The 19,291-nt window shown below is 42.3% G+C and overlaps 1 protein-coding gene across 1 annotated transcript in view; it reads left to right on the forward strand.

Moving 5' to 3' along the window:
• The window catches only part of BMERB1 (bMERB domain containing 1), a 105,366-nt gene that overhangs the window by 31,038 nt on the left and 55,037 nt on the right, over nt 1-19,291 (forward strand). The gene's annotated exons all lie outside the window — the stretch shown is intronic.

A 19,291-nucleotide genomic window follows, 5' to 3' on the forward strand; every position in this document is an offset into this window, starting at 1 on the left:
ATCCCCAGGAGCAAGCAGGAATCATTGGTGTCACTGATTAACAGGGCCTTCTAGGGATGCTTGAAGTCAGAGAGAAATCCTGAGTCACAAACAATTACAGGGTAATTGCCCAAATTCAACCTGCACACTTTCAGAAATACTGATGAAATCCACTGCACATTGAGTTAGACTAGGCAACATAATTAGCAGCTCTTTAGTCACAAACAAACAAACGCAACTCAACCAAAAGCAGCTCTTCATATTCAAGCTGTCCATTCCCAACCAAATGGCAAAATAGTACTGAGCAAGGTGGGGTTTATGCAAACTGAAGATTTGTTCATTTTACAGATTTAAAAAAAAAAGGGTCAGATATACACTATGTAGAGACAAAATACAGGAAGGATTCTCACTTTGTTTTTCAATGCTAACATTGCTAAAAGACTGAAGGCAGCTTTTCCTGGAAAAAATGATGACCAGGTGACTCAGGGAGCTAAAAAATAAGTTGGCACATCTTTTTCAACAGAAAGGAAGAAAAATGCTGTTCCATTATGGTGGGTAGAGTAGAACCAATTAGGTTGCTTAGTTTTAGATTGGCATGTATGTAGCCTGCATGAAGTTACTTTCACACCTCATCTGAAAGTCACAATCTAAAGATGGGAAAAGTCTTGCTGTCGGAGCATCTGGCAATTACTAACCCTAGCAACAATTAATAGTTTCCAGTAAATAGTTTCTGGAGTTGGTTTGGATCAGGAAATAACAGTATGAAATCTGGAAAAAGTGCTTTAATAATGCATAGTTAATTAAGTCTATTAGAATTCTCCACAGACTTCATTGCAGGAGCAACCAAAATCCCACATAGAACTACATGTTGAACCTCTCTGATCTGGCACTCTCTTGTCCGGCAACATCCATAGTTTGGCGTGATTTAGTTAGCCAGATGTCCACTTCTCATGGATGTGGGCAAGTTTCCTGTGGCCCCATAAAGTTTTTTAAAGTCATCAGTTCTGGCTCTCAGTGTTCTGTGCTGTTATTTAGCTGTAATTTACTTGTAAAAGTTTTCTAAGAGCCCAGTAAGCAGTGGAAGTGTTGGTAATGCTGCCAGATAATAGTGACTTACCTTGGTTAAGCACATTTTCTTGGTCAGCACCAGTCAGGTCCAAAAGGTGCCAAACTAGAGCCGCTCAACCTGTATTTTTACTCTACTTTTTCTTTGCATGAGAATGGCTGGATAATCTACCCGAGGTTATTTGTTCAATGGGGCAGGTGTTTGTTATGCTGTTTGCACATCAGGGTAAATGACAATATTGAAAACAAGCTCTGTATAACCAGAAGCCAAGGATAGCAGAGACTTCCTCAGTGTTAGCCTGTGATAATGCCTCTACTTGTTCTGAAGAAATCCTTATCTGCAGATGAACGAGCTCAGTCTACATCCTACTTCTGAGCTGTTACTGGTACCATTTGTGTTGGTTGTTTTTAAGGTGTGTGTTGTCCTCTAGGAAATGTACCAAGATCAACAGCTCATTTCATGCAAGCCACTGAACAGTTGCTTTTGAACACTCTTGATTCATGTTTTAAATTAAGAGTGAGCTGGAAGTGAAAGTGTTGTTACCAATACCCTGACTCATCCTAGACACAATAAAAAAGTACAGTTCAGACTGTGTGTGTTAGAGCTCTGTCATTGCTTGGGAATTCAGTTTGGATTAAAACAGAGAACTCTGCTTTGTCTGTCAGGACACTGTAGAGTGAGACCCAGGAGTAATGCGTGCGGGATTTGTTGACCCATTGGGATGCCAGAGTCTGTTTCTCTGTTAAAGTTTTCTGTGCTGTTTTGCTGTTGTGCCCTTTGTTTTGCAATGATATTTGGATGTTGACAGGTGGAAGAATATGTGCATGATCTTGTTCTCATTGCAATAAAAACAGTCTCAGGTAGAGTCTTGCAGTTGACTTCAAAGGCCCTGTAACTGGAAAATTGAAAAGTGTCCTTTCCCTAAGGTTTTTCGAACAAACCCCTGAACCGCTGTCAGGTAATTCATGTTAGTGTACAGTGCAGTTCCCTGGGCTGTCTGCATATTTTCAGCCACGCAAAAAATTGGTGAATTTCTGTCTTGAGACTAAGACACTTCACAGGCAGGTGTGAGGTTGTTAGCTGGCAGGTTAAAAAGGACTCACTCATGGAATTCCTTCTATATTTTGAACAGGACCAAAGTTAAATTCCAAATTGGTGACTGGGACTCATTTAAGCATGTGTTGCAAAAGGGGCACAAAACTGATATCCAATGCATAAATATAGGTGGGTTAGCTTCTGTATTGCTGCGCAACTAACTCATTGAGGAAATATTTTCTCTAAATAAAGATCGCATTGGCAGATGTCCCCATCTGCTGGAACATTAAGGGTACTGAGAGACACGGATTGAAGGCAATATATAAATACACAGCATAATAAAAAAAATTAAAGATTTTAATGGCAGCAAAATTACAAGTAAATTATACCTACATTACATAAAATTGCACCAGATCACATAAGCAACGTCTACACTACAGTGATCTGTTGACAGAAGTTGCTGGCAGCAGAGATTTCCCGCCAAAGTTCTGTTGGCAGAGTGCATCTACACACAAAAGTGGCTTGCTCTTTTGATACACTCTGTCAACAGAAAGCGGACAGACTCCCCAGGGGCTTTCTTGACGGAACAGGCCCCAACGAGCTGGAAGACAGGGTCACATGGACGGCAATTCCGTCCTGGAGCCCTGGCCTGGCATGCCCTGAAAGGGCCCCCCAAACCCATGGTCCCTGCACATGCTGAGGTTTGCCTACCTCCTTGGGGGATAGCCAAGCTAGTGCAGGGCTCCCATGCTTGCTGAGGTAGAGTTTCACCTGTCCAGTTAGCCATGGTGCCAGAGCAGCCCTGGGCTTGCACTGGCCCCACACGCAGGTGCTGCATCTTCTGCTGCACTTCATCGGGCCATCCTCCCCCTGTTGTGGAGGGGCAAGGCCAACACCACCAATGAGGAGTACTCCCTCGCTGCTGCAGGGCACAACTGGTGCCCACCCCATTGGGTGAGCGGGTGGGTCTGGAGATGCTCCACCAGTTCCAACTGGTGGGACCAGCTCGTCGTGGTGCAGTGGAACAACCAGCAGTGGCTCCAGAACTTCTGAATGCAGAAGGGCACCTTCCCAGAGCTCTACACCTGGCTCTCCCCGCCCTTTGGAGACAGGATACCCTCCTACCAGGGTGCCATTCCCATTGAGAAGAGGGTTGCCCTCACCCTATGGAAGCTTGACACCCCCAACAGCTACCACTCCTTGGGGAACCAATTTGGCATGGGCAGGTCCACCGTCAGGGCAGTCCTCATGCAGATAAGACACTCTTATGTCCTTATGTTTGCATTGTGAAATGAAGGAGTACCAAAATCAACCTTAAGAGCCTTTAAACTTGGTGGAACAGGCCCAATGTTGTGGACTCATTCTTAAGAAAATTGACCTAATACAGCTGTGTTTGACTTAACATCCTTGTGGTGGACCAGGCCTGCAACCTGCTAAAGGTTCTCAGGCTAGGAGTATCGGTCCTGTGGGAAGAGCATAATGCCGAGGGGCTGTATAATGGTACATTTAAGAAATGGAAACTGTTAAAAATTGCCAAAACATTGAGCCAACAATATCTTCTCATGGGAATAAACAAAAAAAGGAAAGAATTTGACAGCTATTTTGGAAGACACTAAAATGGCAAATGATCTTTAGATGTCTGTTGCTTTTATGGACATATCTTGACACTGATCTTTAAGTAGGGAACAATAGCAGGAAAGAGTCCATAAAATATAAAATTGGAGAACTTATTTAATCATTAAGGCTCTGACTCAGCAAAATATTTAAGCACATGCTAAAAACTCATCCCTAATTGGCAATCAATTTTGCTGAATCGAGGCCTATATATCTTCAAGTAGAAGTAGGATCAGTATAAATCATAAAGTGACCTGGACGGTGTTGGAGTCATACAGAGCGGATAGCAGACTGATATGGTTGTTGAAGGATATCAATGACAATGTGGAGGCAGCTGTGAGAATGTGTGGAGAGTTGGAAAGTTGGTTTAGCACAAGTAGAGGTACGAGACAAGGAGATATAATATTGCCGAGTATCTTCATTGTGCACCTAGAGAGAGTGATGGACAATATCAAGGAAGAGGTGGAAGGGATACCTGTGCACAGGATAAGAATAAACAACTTGAGGTTCGTGGATGATATAGTTATCATTGAGGAAGATGAGGAGAAGCTAGCGAAAATGGTGCAGGTATTAAACAAGGAAGGGAAGTGGTACGAACTGATTATGAATATCAATAAAACAAAAACAATGGTATTTGAAGATAAGGAACTAGGAAGGAAGATCAGTGTAGATGGGATTAAACTAGAGAACACAGAGAAGTTCACATATCTGGGGAGCAACATGACGTATGATCTAGACTGTAAGAAGGAAATGGTAACTAGAATAGTGAAAGCAAGAGCGAGTTTGAAGGTGATGGATAAGATCTGGAAAACAAAGCGATTAGCTTAGGAATGAAGCTGAGTATCTTGAAAATGTGTATTCAGCAGCATGTTGTATGGATGTGAGACATGGGTGATAACAAAAGATGCAAAGAGGAGAATACAGCAAGGTCGTGACATTCACAGATGCAACATTCATGAATTCAATTATTTGCGAGCAGCTGCCACTTCCCCAGGGCTCCAGGTGGGGAGCGTCAGCAGTTGCCACTTCCCCAGAGCTAGGAGCACCGGCGGCTGCTGATTCCCTAGGCTCCAGATGGGGAGCACTAGTGGCTGCTGCTTCCCCAACTCTCCATGGCTCTGCTGCCGTCCCTGCCTCCCCCCACTGCTGCCCAGAGCTGCCTGGGAGCCCGCCATATTTGCAAAATTCAACATTTGCAAGGGTTCTCAACACCAAACTCTTGCAAAGGTTGCAATCCTACAGTATTGGCATTCGAGAAGGATTGTTATAGAAAGATCCTAAGAATAGGCTGGATGCAGAAGGTCACCAACAAGGAATTATATAGAAAGACACAGTCGAAAGAGAACCTACTGCAGGTTCTTCCTATACAGTGCAAGTTACAGGTATTCAGGCATATCTGCAGAATGAACAACAAATGGAAAATTAATACCCTGGTATTCATCGTTATGGATGGTTTGAACAGGAGAGGAAGAGCCCACAGAGAATGGGTAGATGATATAGTAGATGGATGCAGAGCTAGTCTACAGAAACTAAGCCACTCTGCACTGGACAGGGAAAGATGGAAGGAAATAGTGAAAGAGGCATCAGACACCAACAGGCGCTGAGCCCGTGGTTGTTGATGATGATGAGAAGTAGGATCCACTTCAAATTAAATTTTTATACTCCTCTTATTTGTCACCTAAGATACTGCAGTAGTCTGCAAATACCAACTGTCTACCAAGGCAGTAAGGAATCTCACCCTGAGGACAAGGCGTGGAGGCACACCTTCTGGAATACAATCCATTGTGCACATAGGAAACAATATTCCAAGCATCAGACAAGAGAAGCCAAAGTGACTTTGAGAGTTAATATTTTACACTTTAAATCTGACTTTTATATTTCAGGAGAGATCTCACGGAGGATACTGCATATATAGAATCCAGGGACAGAAGGAAATGGAGTGGTGCCAACAGGGCTTTTGCAGTGGTAAATAACGCAAAAATAAAAGACCAAGTATTGAAGAGATGGAAGAGAAATTGTACCTTTATATATAAAACAGTCCTGTGGCACCTTAGAGACACATTTATTAGTGGGTTTACCCCTGAAAGCTCATGGCCTAATAAATGTGTTAGTCTCCAAGGTGCTACAGGCCTGCTTGTGATTTGTGAAGCTACAGACTAACACAGCTAACCCTCTGTCTCTTATAGGAGTGACTATTAATTACGGAGCAAAGGACACTGATTTTTGGAAAAGTATGTGGGCAATTGCACACATGGGTTATCTTTATGGTCTCTGCAGATCTAATTTTAAAATTGGGGCATGTGGCTGGTAAGCAAGACACCACTTTAAAATGGAAATCTAAGGGGTTGTGTAAACTGCAATCTAACTGTGCCAGTTTTGTTTAGAGGATAACGAAAGATTTGAAAAGAAGAATATTGGCATTCGAAAGGAGTTGTTATAGAAAGATTCTGAGAATAGGCTGGATGCAGAAGGTCACCAACGAGGAATTATATAGAAAGATACAGACAAAAGAGAACCAGCTGCAGAAGGTTATGACACAGAAGCTACAACTATTTGGGCATATTTGCAGAATGAACGACGAATGAAGAATCTAGACCTTGGTATTCTGCATAATGGACGGTTTGAATAGGAGAGGCAGACCTCACAGAGAATGGGTAGATGATATAGTAGATTGGTGCGGAGCTAGTCTACAGAAACTAAGCCACTCTGCACTGGACAGGGAACCATGTTAAGGAATAGTGAGAGAGGCATCAGACACCAACAGCTGCTAAGCCCACGGTTATTGATGATGATGATGATTACATAATATCCTGCTAGAATGGTGCTGTCCTATCCTATACAAGAATAGCACAATTGTGTTTGAACTTGGTTTCGTCCAGCTGTATCTGACAAACAGGCATTTATCATGTTTTGGGAGGAGGGAATGTGGCAAGTGTGTTTATAATGGTTTCTGTTCGTGAAACCTCTTGATCACACTTATAATGAAACTTTATTTTTGGTTTAAGTCTTGCTTTCAAGTTATTTATATGTGCTTATTATCAGTTAGTTGACCAAAGCACTTAAAATTAAACTAAATAGATAAAAGTAAATTATGATGGATCCATGCTGTGCAGAGTATAAGTGGACTCTGCTGGGCTGTTATTAAAAACCAAGTAGAAGTACTTTTTGTGTGTTAAGCAAGCAAAGTGATACCTGATTCATTAATATTGCAGGTTGAACGTTGATGCCAAACAAGATAGAGAGGCAAATCAAATATTGAATGAGAGGAGGAAGCAAAATAGGACAGAAGAACTAGTCATGTTATTTGCACACTTTTTTCTTCAAATGACGAATTAGCATTTTTGGTTCAACAAAATATCAGAACTCTGTGTTCCAATCTTGCTGTGTTTATTATACAGTAAATATTTGTTCAGTTTGTCTATTCAGATAGCATATGTTTTTCTCACTTGTTAATTACATTTTTAATATACCCCAGAGTCCCTAATTTCCACTCTGATTACCTAAGAAGTAGCTAACACTCTGTGTAACTGCAGCTATTAACTTGACACGCATTAGGGAGAAGTATTTTTTATTCTTTACTATGGCAGCATAGCGATATTTGCTCTGCCTCCAAGAGCTATAACTGCACTATTTGCAATTATGTTAAATACCACTAGGAGATCATTTATCAAATTTAGTTTCTTATTTACTGTTATTCAGGAGTAAGCTTAAATATGTGATAATTCCTTGTGACCCTCCCAGGAATGTCTGTATTTCTCTGTGCAGGACTGGAGATAGTAAGGTTTCTGATCCACCAAAGATGGTAAAGTTGGGTCCATTCCCTCTGGGGCACCTGGTATTGGCCACTGTCGGCAGACAGGATACTGGGCTGGATGGACCTTTGGTCTGACCCAGTATGGCCGTTTTTATGATCACTTGAACTGTACAGAGCTGGGCCAGAGGGGCCCAGCAAGTGGGCGGGGCCAAGGTGGCACATGGACAGTGGGGTGTGGCTGGTTGCTGGTGGATGCTAGAGTCATAGGAGTGTGGGGCCCTGAAACCCTTGCTCACCTTGCCCTACAGCCGGGCCAGGAGCTATATGCTGGATGTAATGCCTAGGTGAAACGACCTTTTTGAAACTGTAAGTGGCTTCTGTGGCAGCATTTTGAGAGTATGTGATGCCTTGCTCTGTGTGGGCTCTGGGTATGTTCTCTTGCTCTCCCTAATGTCACCCTTTGTTGGTACAACTTCAATTGCAGCCCAGGTCAGGCATTGCTGGATATATAACTGTGCTGCTCAACCCTAATAGGAAACAACAGAGAGGTAGTAGTAGTTATGTAGCCAGAGAAAACCCTTCCTTTCATGCTGGAGGCAGAATAACCTTATATTCTCCCCAGTATTTGACATAGGAAAGCTTTAGAAAGCAAGTGGCTTTAGGAACTTCAGTGCATATAATAGCAGCACAACAAGGTAGGATTTTGCTCCACCACCAACTCCCTGTGTATTGCACTAGCAGCTTTACAGGCTGTTATGTGTTTATATTGCTGCAGTCTCCTGGGTAAAATGGCAAAACTAGTCATGTATGTGTGACCAATGGATGACCTATAGAGCTATGACACGTTTCTAACTACTTAGCCTATGATGAGCCGTGATACCACCCTGAATACCTTCCCATAGTGCTACAGCTGATGAAGACTCTCCCATAGTTTAAGCGAAGAGGCTGTCTTTCTGCTACAGAAGTCTTTGAGCTTTCTCCTTACTGAGGACCATAAAAACATGTGGCCACGACTGTACAGTCACAATGCTTTCTGTAAACATGCAGTGCATAAAGTTGGATGCGGCACGTCCTGTTCCGGAGGAAAAACTAGAGACGCGTCCCATTATGGTAATTTAATCTTTAACAGCAAAGAGAGCTGCTGTTCCGTCTTTAGTGTAAAGGGAGAGGTTTTGGTGAAAATCAATATTCAAGATGGGCAAGAATGCCCTGGGTCAGGAAATGAGTCTGAAACAGTTGCAAATCTTCCCTAAACTAATGACTTTAAATGACTATATATTGTGACGTCTTCAAGGCAGGAATGGTCTGACAGCTTATGCTTGTGCTTAGCACAATGGGCTCTTCTGCTCGATTGAGACTCTTGGTGCTACTCTAGTATAAAACACAATAACAACTGGTAGCAGGTAACAGAACAGCTTAGTTAACCATTACCCAATACAGGTGTTTAAAGATAAAGATTATAAACATTATTTTTGTAAATACACGTTCCTTTGCACCGTTTTCAAGAGAGAAGCATGAACAAGGAGGATCAGATAGGCCACCAAACTGCTGCTGGGGAACTTGGGTCTGATCCAAAGTCTATTGATTTTGAAGTCATTAACTTTAATGGAGCTTGGATTGGGCCCTTTATGGAGTGATGCAATTCCTTGGAAAGATCTTGCTGCCCCATTTAAGATCACAATAACACTGTGCACCTTGGAGACCTCAGAAACAAAACATACTGCAGCTGTTTGTAGTATGTTTAGGTATCATTTATATTTCTGTGGTAATTTCTAATGAAATACTTTGAATAAATAAAATTCTTCATCTTCTTTAGTGCTCTCAGTGACAATTTTCTGCAGCAGGCTGGATTGGGAGTGAATATTTGGGTGTCTTTCTTGCAGACGCTGGCTAATTGTTAGTCATGTCATTCTGCCCCCTGTACGCTAACTCTTAAGAACACCACAGCACAAGAAAACTGAATGTGTTTTCACAGTCAGAGCAAGGTACAGGATCTGGCTAGCTGGCTATAAATTGTGTTCATGTTTCCGGGTGTCAGGTTAGTGAGGGGTTAAATGAATCACCTGATCATTCTACATGTGGCTGTTATCCAGAGTATTATTTTGTAAAATACCAAATAATTATCCTGAATAATGAAGCTATTTTGGTTTCCACCAAATATGTTGCTTTGTTAAGCTTCACCATCTGGTCCTCGTCTCATCTGCATTTAACCTGTACCTCCTGTTTTGGCTCATCAGTTATAACTGATCTCGACAGTCCTAGCTTTAGTACATGAATCAGTCTTCAGGAGATATTTGAAACCATATGTTCCATACGCAGTTAGGAAATTCTAGTGGGAAGGGTTGTTTTAAGTGTTTTGCTTAATAATTATGGGAACTTGCAGAAGTGTTGATTTGTACCTGAAATGAAAACTCCAGATGTTTATGAAATTTTAACTAGGATTATCTTTAGGGATTGGCTATAAACCCTTACACCTCAAATCTGCCAGTTTCAATTCAGTTGAAGTCAATAGCAACCTAAACTCATTGCCCTCTGAAGGACAAAACTAGATAATCTGAGTGAAACAAATTAGTTTTCTTGGCCCATTATTCAGCGGAGGAGTGTCCACATTAGACGTGCCACCATTACAGTGGGCATGAATTGGTACCTTCTTTAAGAGTCCCAGAGAGTGTACAGTATTGAATGATCATGGAGATTAACCTGAATGTGGTGGATCCTCCAAGGTAGGGATGAAACAAAGAGTCTCTGTTTTGCCAGTAGAGTAAGAAGATATTGACTCCAGACCTAACGGGCATATTTATCAGCAGCAAATTCACAAGCAAGAGAAATCTGCAGGAAGGAGAGGAAGAATGATGCTTAGAGACACAGTGTAGTCTCACTAGATGTAACAATGGATCTGTTACTGGCTCCACCACTGACCTACTGCATTGTCTTAACAAGTCACTTCTCTTCTGGGTGCTTCTTTTTTCCCCTTCCAACTTTTATTTTTCTTGTCTATGGTGGAAATTGTTTGGGGAAGGAACGGCCTCTTACTATGTCTTTGCACAGCTCCCCGCGCAATGGAGATCTGATTGCAGTTCAGACCACTGGGTACAATCGTCTGGTTATAATAGCAACAATTTTGTGCTTGTGGCAAAAGAGCGGGTGCCACAATATTAGGGTCTTGCACAAACTTCCTGTGTGATCTTGGACAGATCCGTTTCTCTGTGCCTCAGTTTTGTACGAAGATGCAGATAATTCCCTCATTATGGGTCTGTGGAAGGCAAAATTGATTAACGTTTATAGAGCACAGTGGGCTTCTCTGATGGACAATGATATAACAGTATAAAATACTGAATTTATTTCCTATTTTATCACTGTTTTTCTTTCAAATGTACCTAAAATACCTACAATTTGAGTTATACATTCTTTCATTTCTCATTCTGTTACTTCAGGCATTGTCCAAAGTTTTCTTTGCACATTGAAAGACTTTTTACTGAGCAAAAGTACTCTTTCTTTTCTGTCTCTTTTCACTGCAGGTTGCTAATGTTCCTTTTAAGGCTGGCAAACTGGGGATGAAATATGATCATTACATCAATATGCAGTTTTACTATGCAGGTCTGCATTTAGATTGAAGCAAAATATGTGTAAATTACTTTGGGTTAACCCTGCTTTCCGTCTCACTACATCTAATAACTTGATGGTTTTATTTTTACATGGTAATTATCTTAATGTTAAGGCCTCTTTGTTCATACAGTATTAATATTTCACTTTTTTCTTCTTTACTGAAAATTATTCTGAAGATTGCAGACAAGGCAAAATATTCTAGTGCTGTCATTTGCTATGACTCATCTTGGTGTTGTCTTCGCTCTTGCTTTATAGATCTTGGCACGTTATCAGAGCCGGAGCTTTGATTTCTTTAATAATACATACTAAAAAGCAGTTCACTAACACATGCACAGTTGCAGTTATCAACTCACAGTTACTTTAAATAAAAGGGAATGTTCCTCCTTCACGTTATGAAGATGCAGCATTTTTATGTGTTGCCGTCTGCCTAGTCAGAGAGTATGTAGGAGGTTTGTTCATCATTCCAAGGGAGCTTGAATCACAACAGGGTATGTCTGTCTCACCAATGGGTCATAAGAGCTTTGTTCAGAGGCCACTAACATTTTGCTTTTTGATATCCTTTTGTATGCAAGGAAACCAGGGTTATTTACAAGCCCCAGAACAGTGCTGTCAGGTAGGGTCAGTAATATGAATTGGGTGAACTCAGGCACAGATAGGTTGTTGACTTGCCTGAGTTTGCAGAGTCAGAGTGAGGAACAGGATGCAGAAATTTTGACTCACTGTCCAGTGACCACACTACTGGATCATCGGTTTTTCCCTTGCAGTTATTTGATTGTTTCAGGAGCTGCAGGACATGCTGTGTTCTGGCCGTGCCTTTTCTATTTCCTCCTGCTGCTGGCATGGTTTTAGAGTGCTCACTTTTCTGGCATAGGGAAGGGCTGGAAAGGGCAGCCTGCTGCCCTGCTTTGTTGCCTTTAAAACCACCTAAGGATTCTCTTGTGTCTGGGGAATTTTCTGCTGCTCTGTCAAAGCAGTTCTCACAGCCACACTTGTTACGAAGTTATGTCAGAAAAGCTGAATATTGTAAGCAAATAAAGTAATGTCATAAATTGCTTAGCCATGAATATGGACTGACTTATCTACATAAACTCACCTCTGTCAAACCCTTCTTCAGTCTCTTGCTGGTCCCCTCTGTCACACCTTTCATTTCCACCCTGGAATTGCCTCCACCAATACAACTCCCTCACCTGTCTCTGATTTCCCACAGCCCCACCTTTAGGTTTCTTCCAATTTCACTTCCCTGTTTCTGGCTCTCCCACTCAAAATTCCCAATTACCCTTTGTTCAGGCCTCCCAACCTGTCTAATACAATCCAAACCAATGGAAATTTTGGTTATGTTCATATGAAGAAATGTTCATATATTCATATGTTCATATGGCACGTTGTAAGTAAATAAGTATGAATGAAATAACTTTATTAACCAGTATAGAAATGTGAATAGACATACACAGAAGCAGTATCACATTTCAACATTTTTAATGAGATGGATGAGCCTGAGACCCAGCAACAGATTATGCTGCACCCCCGTTATAAAATTTCATGCCTCCCACCAAGGGGGCCAGTCCCACATTTTGTGCACCCCTGCCCTATATCATGCATACAACAAGCTACCACCATAGACATATGGCTAGATTAACAATGCTCTGCTTCATAGTACTCAGGTTGGGGCTTGAGCTCGAGGTAGGTTATCTGTGGTTAGAGTCCTTGCACTGTGAGGTCTCTGTGATGAGAGGAAATTATACTCAGTTTATATTGTCTCCTAACTAGCTCTGCAGATTTCCATCAGCTACAATCATTACACTGAGATTGGATTGTGATGCTGGCAGACCATTTGCAATCTAAAGCCAAGGGCCCTGACAAATGCATAGCCGGAAACCGGTCGTATGTATTAGTATTGTTAAAACAAGTACTAGGTTTATGAAACTGTGGTCAGCGTTTCAATTTTATGACTTGCTCGTAAGTGACTGCATGTGTTAAGCTTGCTTAAGACATCAGTATATCATCATCATCATCATCATCGTCATCATCATCAATAAATGTGGGCTCAGCGCCCGTTGGTGTCTGATGCCACTCTCACTATTTCCTTCCATCTCTCCCTATCCAGTGCAGAGTGGTTTAGTTTCTGTAGATTAGCTCCACACCAATCTACTACATCATCCATCCATTCTCTGTGGGGTCTGCCTCTCCTATTCGAACCATCCATTATGCCGAATACTAGGGTCTTGATTTTTCATTCACCGTTATTCTGCAAATATGTCCAAATAGCTGTAGCTTCCATTTTATAACCTTCTGCAGCAGGTTCTCTTTTGGCTGTATCTTTCTATATAATTCCTCATTGGTGACCTTCTGCATCCATCCTATTCTCAGAATCTTTCTATTCCTTTCGAACACTAATATTCTTCTTTTCGAATCTTTCATTATCACCCATGTCTCACATCCATACAACATACTGCTGAATACACAAGTTTTCAAGATGCCCAACTTCATTCTTAAGCTAATTGCTTTTCTTTTCCAGATCTTACCCATCGCTTTCAAACTCGCTCTTGCTTTTGCTATTCTATTCGCTATTTCCTTCTTACAGTCTAGATCATACGTTATGTTGCTCCCCAGATATGTGAACTTCTCTACATTTTCTAGTTCAATACCATCAACACTGATCTTCCTTCCTATTTCCTTATCTCCAAGCACCATTGTTTTTGTTTTATCGATGTCCGTAATCAGTCCATACCGCTTCCCTTCTTCATTTAACGCCCACACCATTTTCGCTAGCTTTTCCTCATCTTCCTCAATAACTGTATCATCTGCGAACCTCAAGTTGTTAATTCTTTTCCCATGCACAGATATCCCTTCTACCTCTTCCTTGATCTTGTCCATCACTCTCTCCAGATGTGCAATGAAGATACTTGGTGATATTGGATCTCCTTGTCTTGTACCTCTACTTGTTTTAAACCAACTTCCCAACTCCCCGCATGTTCTCACCACTGCCTCCGCATTATCATTGATATCTTTCAACAACCATATCAGTCTGCTATCCACTCCATATGACTCCAACACTGCCCAAGTCACTTTCTGATCTATACTGTCAAAGCCTTTTGAAAATCGACAAAGCAAGTGTATACGTTTTTGTTCTTTCGTCGAGCTTTCTCCACTATCAGTCTTAGTGTCAATATCTGCTGTATGGTGCCTCTGTTTTTTCTGAACCCTGCTTGCTCATCTGCTATATGTTCTTCTCTCTGCGATCTTAATCTCTCAGTCAGTATCATCATCAGCACCTTACCTAGATGACTCGTTAGGGCAATTGTTCTGTAGGTCTTGCACTCCAATGTACTTCCTTTCTTGGGTATTGTCACTAGCACAGATCTTGTCCATTCCTTAGGTGCCTTCCCTTCTTTCCATGCTATATTATGTAGTCGGTGTATTTCCTGAATCATGCTTCCTCCACCGTATTTGATCATCTCTCCCGTGATCTTATCATTTCCAGGGCTCTTGTTGTTCTTTAGTTGTTTCACTGCTTTTTCTACTTCCTCCTTCGAAATATCAGTCTCGCTCTCGATGCTCGGGGGAGATATCTCTTTCAATTCTTCAATCAGTCTCTCTGAGACACTCAGGTCCAACTGTGCTTTGTATAGATTGGTGCAATATCTTGTCCATCGCTGCACAATCTTCTCCCTGTTCATGAGCACTTGTTCGTTCTCATCTTTGATCGCCATCTGCTTCAGTTGCCATTTCCTATAACTATTCCTAATTGTCTTATACACCTCCCTGGTCTGACATTCTCCATAATACCTCTCGATATCTTCACATTGCTCCTCTAACCATTTCTCCTTATCCTTTCTGTTTGCTTTCTTACCTCATTGCATTTCATCCTATCTGCTGTTCTGCCATGTCAGAAACATCTCTTCTGATCTTCAGCGCTCTTTTCTCTTGAGCCAACTTCAGTGTCTCTGGGTAATCCACTTCTTATTGATCTTTTCTTCTTCTGGAACAGTCTGCTCAATTGCCTCCTCTATAGCGATGGCTATCCCTGCAACTCTCTTATCTTGGTCTTTCTCTGCGCCAATATTCTTAATCCTCTCTTCGAGCACTGTTCTGTATGTATTCCCTGTTTCTTCCTCACATAGCCTCACCACATCTCTTATTTTCTTAAACTGTGTCTTACATTTTCTTTTGAGTTTTATCTTGATGTTTGTGATCATTAGACTGTGGTCTGAGTCTATAACCGCTCCTTGGAAAGTTTGGCACTGCTGTACTGATGTTATCCATCTTCTTCTTATCAAAATCATATCTATCATGTTCTTGGACTTCCCATCATTTGATTGCCACGTCCACTTCCTACAGTCCTTTTGTTGGAATCTTGTATTGCAAATCACCATCTCATGCTCTGTAGCACACTCTAACAGTTTCTCACCTCGTTCATTTTTTTCTCCATACCCAAACCTTCCCATGACTCTCTACCAACCTTCATTATCTGTTCCAACCTTCGTATTCCAATCTCCTCTGATGATCAACACATCTAAATACAACTTAGATGGGGCTACTATAAGGTGGGTGAACAACTGGCTGGATAACCGTACCCAGAGAGTAGTTATTAACGGTTTTCAATCCTGCTGGAAAAGTATAACTAGTGCGGTTCTGCAGGGGTCTGTTTTAGGACCGGTTCTGTTCAATATCTTCATTAACGATTTAGATATTGACATAGAAAGTACACTTATTAAGTTTGCAGATGATACCAAGCTGGGAGGGGTTGCAACTTATTTGGAGGATAGGGTCATAATTCAAAAGGATATGGATAAACTGGAGAAAAGGGCTGAGGTAAACAGGATGAAGTTTAATAAAGACAAATGCAAAGTGCTCCACTTTGGAAGGAACAATCAGTGTCACACATACAGAATGGGAAAGGACTGCCTAGGAATGAGTACAGCAGAAAGGAATCTAGGGGTTATAGTGGATCACAAGCTAAATATGAGTCAACAGTGTGATGCTGTTGCAAAAAAAGCAAACATGATTCTAGGATGCATTAACAGGTGTGTTGTGAACAAGACCCGAGAAGTCATTCTCCCGCTCTACTCTGCGCTGGTTAGGCCTCAGCTGGAGTATTGCGTCCAGTTCTGGGCACTGCAGTTCAGGAAGGATGTGGAGAAATTGGAGAGGGTCCAGAGGAGAGCAACGAGAATGATCAAAGGTCTACAGAACATGACCTATGAAGAAAGGCTGAAAGAATTGGGCTTCTTTAGTTTGGAAAAGAGAAGATTGAGGGGGGACATGATAGCAGTTTTCAGGTATCTAAAAGGGTGTCATAAGGCAGAGGGAGGGAACTTGTTCTTCCTTGCCTCTGAGGATAGAACAAGAGGCAATGGACTTAAATTGCAGCAGGGGAGGTTCAGGTTGGACATTAGGAAAAAGTTCCTAACTGTCAGGGTGATCAAACACTGGAATGAATTGCCAAGGAAGGTGGTAGAATCTCCATCACTGGAGATATTTAAGAAGAGGTTAGATAGATGGCTTTCAGAGATGGTCTAGAAAGTGCTTGGTCCTGCCATGAGGGCAGGGGGCTGGACTCGGTGGCCTCTCGAGGTCCCTTCCAGTCCTACTCTTCTATGATTCTATGATTCTATCTTTCTTTGGTATCTCCTCCACCATCTTTGTCAAGTCTTTATAGAATAGCTTAATCTCTTCCTCAGTACTGTCTGACGTGGGTGCATACACCTGAATGACTGAGATGTTGAATGGTTTTGCTTCGAATCGCACGACCATCATTCTTGCACTCACTGGTTTGTACCTAGTAATGCTCTTCTAGCTGTTTTGCGAAGAAGGAATCCAACTCCTGCTTCATGCTTTGTTTCGTTTCCTGACCAAATGACTTCGCAACTGCATATCTCTCCTGATCCTGTCCAACGCATCTCTGCCAGTCCAAGTATATCACATCGGTATCTCTCCATCTCCTTCTGAAGCAGCTCTAATCTTCCAGTTGCCCACAGCGTTCGGACGTTCCATGTTCCAATGGATAACATATGTGTTAGGTGTAATTCTCTTTCTGTAGCCAACTTATCGACCCAACCCCGCTCGCTCGATTGGTATCATGGGCCTTGTTTATCCAGGCGACGTCCGAGCCGGCATCTTTTAACATTTAGTTGTACTGGCATCAGATTTCGTTCATATTGTTGTTTGATGGTCAGCGAATCGACACACATCTGACCAACCCTCCTCCTTCATCCAGGCTTGGGACTGGCATGAAGCTCTCAGTGCTTTCATGGCGGAGTTTCAGAATATGAGGTAATATTTAAGTGTTTGCTCTGAAACCGAAACCCCCACAGTTGGGAGAGAAGCATTACCAAATGAGAAATTTGTTTGCAGGCAAAGGTTATCTCCTGCCCAACAAGAAAAAGCCCATAGACACCAGACAAAGTGCTATGGAACATCAGAGGATAAAAGACTTTGTTGATTGCTCCCCTACATCCATGAAAAGGAGATGTGCAGGGGTAATTATCCTGTTAGCTTGAACTCTGAGAAATGGGAATACAATTTTCTGACTGGAAGAAACTTCATGTCTAAGCAGCTTGGATTTGGGGATGGCAAGATTTCTAAATATAAGCATGGGATCCTTAGCTGCTTAACCTGGGTTAGCCCTAGAGGACATATACAGTAAAGTTCCCACACTGGTGAACTTCAGGTTCATGAATTCAATTGTTTGTGAGCCCAGGGCTCCAGGCAGGGAGCACCGGCAGCCACTGCCTCACTGGGACTCTGGGCAGGAGCGCCCACAGCTGGGGCTCAAGGCAGGGAGTGCTGGCGTCTGCAGCTTCCCTTTATCTGTGAAATTCAACATTCACGAGGGTTCGGAACACTGAACCCTCGCAAATGTTGAGACCCTACTGTACATATTGCAGCAGCTTCTGTTACCTCTTTGAACTTAAGACTGTGACTCACTTGTGTGTGTGTAGGTGCTTCAACTTTGTAAATAACATTCTTATTTATGTTTCTTAGTTAATAAATCTTTAGTTGGTTTATTATAGGTTTGGCTATAAGTGTTTTCTTTGGTGTAGGATCTAAGGAAGGACCTGGAGTAATAAATGACTGGTCCTTTGGGACTGGGAGAAACCCGATTACTAACGTGATTTTTTTTGTAAGAGACCATCTATCACAAAAGCAAAAATGCCTGGGTGACAAGATAGACTAGAGAATCAAAGGAAATTGTCTATGAGTCCCTTTTAAGACTACTATAGTGTTTAAGGAGTTTACACTTGATATTTGGTTGGTGAAATCTAAGTATAGAGCTCACTACCAGTTTTGGACATGTGCCCTTCTCAGCAGTCCACCTGTTCTTACTCTGAACTATTCCAGACAGCTTTATATGAATGCCTTTTTAAAAGAAATGATGCAATTAGCAGGTTTGTAACAGGTGGAATTTTTGTGGTTTGTGTTATGCAGTATGTCAGACAGATTGTCAAAACAGTGCCTTTGGCCTTAAAATCTATGAGCTGATAAAAGCTGCGTCTACACGTGCACGCTACTTTGAAGTAGCGGCACCAACTTCGACGTTAGGCGGCGAGATGTCGAAGTCGCTAACCTCATGAGGAGATAGGAATAGCGCCCTACTTCGACGTTCAACGTTGAAGTAGGGACCGTGTAGACAATCTGCGTCCCGCAACGTCGAAATTGCTGGGTCCTCTATGGCGGCCATCAGCTGGGGGGTTGAGAGATGCTCTCTCTCCAGCCCCTGCGGGGCTCTATGGTCACTGTGGGCAGCAGCCCTTAGCCCAGGGCTTCTGGCTGCTTCTGCGGCAGCTGGGGATCTATGCTGCAGGCACAGGGTCTACAACCAGTTGTCAGCTCTGTGTATCTTGTGTTGTTTAGTGCAACTGTGTCTGGGAGGGGCCCTTTAAGGGAGCGGCTTGCTGCTGAGTCCGCCCTGTGACCCTGTCTGCAGCTGTGCCTGGCATCCCTATTTCGATGTGTGCTACTTTGACGTGTAGACGTTCCCTCGCTGCGCCTATTTCGATGTTGGGCTGAGCAACGTCGAAGTTGAACATCGACGTTGCTGGCCCTGGAGGACGTGTAGACGTTATTCATCGAAATAGCCTATTTCGATGTCGCAACATCGAAATAAGCTATTTCGATGTTGGCTGCAAGTGTAGACGTAGCCAAAGGGTCAATAAAAAAAATTAGAGAGACTTAACAAGTGGGTACAAGGCAAAGGGAACAAGAAGCCAAAGATCTGACCCTAAAGGTCTACCGGA

This window comes from Carettochelys insculpta, chromosome 16 (genome assembly GCF_033958435.1).
Source record: "Carettochelys insculpta isolate YL-2023 chromosome 16, ASM3395843v1, whole genome shotgun sequence".
NCBI lineage: Eukaryota > Metazoa > Chordata > Testudines > Carettochelyidae > Carettochelys > Carettochelys insculpta.